Raw genomic sequence first — 2,243 nt, 5'->3', positions numbered from 1 at the left:
TTTTCTTGATAAGCTTGGATAAGAGTGTTTGCTTTTTATTCTTTCAAAGAACTAACTGGGTATGGTGGCACATGCCTATAATCCCAGTACTTGGAACACTGAGGCAGGAAGATCTCTGTGAGTTCAAGACCATCCTGGGCTACATAGTGACTTCAAGGACAGCCCAAACTATGTAGTTAGATACTGTATAAAAAAAAGACAATCCATCCACTCTTCCTTTCCAACTTGGGCCCAGCAGAATGGCTCCTACAAAGAAGAGTGGCAAGAAGAAGAAGGGCTGTCATGAGGTGGTGACCCAAGAATACACAATCAACATTCACAAGCACATCCATGGAGTAGGCTTCAAGAAGCACATCCCTCGGGCACTTAAGGAGATCCAGAAGTTTGCCATGAAGGAAATGAGGACTCCAGATGTATGTATTGACACCAGGCTCAACAAAGCTGTCTGGGCCAAAGGAATAAGGAATGTTCATATCTTATCCATGCATGGTTGCCCAGAAAACAGAATGAGGATGAAGATTCACCAAACAAGCTATATAGGTTGGTAACGTACGTCCCTGTTACCATGTTAAAAAATCTCCAGACAGTGAATGTGGATGAGAACTAATTTGGAAATAAAGTTACAGAACTAAAAAAAAATCAAGGAAATAGGTTGAGTCATTGATACTTTATAATTTTTTGTCTTATTTGTTAATTTCTGTTGTGTTCTTTAGAATTTCTTTCTGTACTATCTGTAGATTGCATTGTCCTTGCTGGTATTTTTTAGAGGTGCACCATTATGCACTTGATGTGCACCATTTTTTATTTGAGGTTGCTGTGTTTTTCTTATGTGGGTATTCACAGCTATAACCTTCTCTCTTAGGATGGCTTACATTGTGTCCTCCACATTCTGGAAAGTTATACTGACTTCATTTGGCTCTAGGAACTATTTAATTTCTTCCTTCATTTCTTCTGTGATCCATTGATTATCAAGAGGGCATTGGATAATTTTCAGAATTTTGTGGTTTACTATTAATTCCTTGTTTCATTGCACTATTATCTGGTAATATTCACAGGATAATTTTGATTCTTTTGGATTTACTTAAGTATGCTTTATCGGCTAATATGTTGTCCATTCTGAAGAAAGTCTTATGAGTTACTGTGAAGAATGTGTATTCTGCTGTTGTTGGATAGAACATTTTGTAGATATCTATTAAATCTATTTGTTCAAATGTTGAAGTTCAACTTTTACATTTCTTTGTTCAGTTGTTTTCCATTTGGTTGATAGTGGGGTATTGAAGTCCCATTATCAGTGTTTTAATTTTCATCTGATATTTTATGTCCAATAGTAATGTCCAGTGGTATTTGTTTTATGTAGTTGAATGCCCCTGTGTTTGGTGCATAAATATATATTTGTATTTGTTATTTCTTCCTGTTGAATTGTTGCCTTATCCAATATATTGTGACCTTCTTTGGCTCTTCTCTTCAGGTTTGATTAGAAGTTCATTTTGTTTATAAATATGATAGCTATTCTTATTTTTGGGATCACATTGCATGGGATACCTTCCTTTGATTTTTTTAATCTATAAATTTCTCATCTTTTTTTTTGTATTTTGGGAAGGGTCTACAGGGTGTTCAGGTTCTCACTACTAGACTGGACTCATAGTGATGCCTTTGTTTACAGCCTCTCAATAGCTGGGATTACAGGCATGTGCCACCATGCCCAGTCTCAATTGCTATCTCAGCCCACCCCGGGGGCAGGGCCAGCTCGGCAGGCCTGGGGATTGAATCCCCAGCCACTGCACCTGCTTGCAGGTGCTTTAATCAGCTGAGCTATTTGGCTGGCCACTATAAATTTATTCTTGGATTAAATATGTTTCTTGTACATAGTATATTGTTTTGGTTTTGTTCTACTCTCCCAACATGTGTCTTTTGACTTGGGATTTAAGACCATTCACATTAAGAGTTACTACTGGATCATATTAATTCATTCCTGGCAGTGCATTATCTTTTGCACCATTTCTGCTTAACTGTTTTGTTTGCCTGATGCACTCATTCCACTAGCCTTTATTGGCATTTTTTTTTTTTTTGGCTTCATTGTCTCTCCTAGGATATTTTTGAGACAGTTTTTTTTCAAGTGGTGATTTGATAGTCAAGTTCAATAAGAACTTTTCTATAACTTTCTGTTATAGAAAACCTTATTTCTCCATCAATTTTGAAAGATTTTTTTTCCAGAAGGATGTATTAGACTCATTTGTTTTTTT

General features: G+C 36.5%; 1 pseudogene; it reads left to right on the top strand.

The window, feature by feature from the left end:
* Window positions 1-239: 239 nt before the first annotated feature.
* Window positions 240-2,243, top strand: part of LOC101574051 — a 4,457-nt pseudogene continuing 2,453 nt past the window's right edge.

Source organism: Octodon degus, unplaced genomic scaffold (assembly GCF_000260255.1).
Source record: "Octodon degus isolate 3935 unplaced genomic scaffold, OctDeg1.0 scaffold00131, whole genome shotgun sequence".
NCBI lineage: Eukaryota > Metazoa > Chordata > Mammalia > Rodentia > Octodontidae > Octodon > Octodon degus.
The sequence above is the reverse complement of the archived record's forward strand: the minus strand, read 5'-3'. Positions and strand labels throughout refer to the sequence as shown.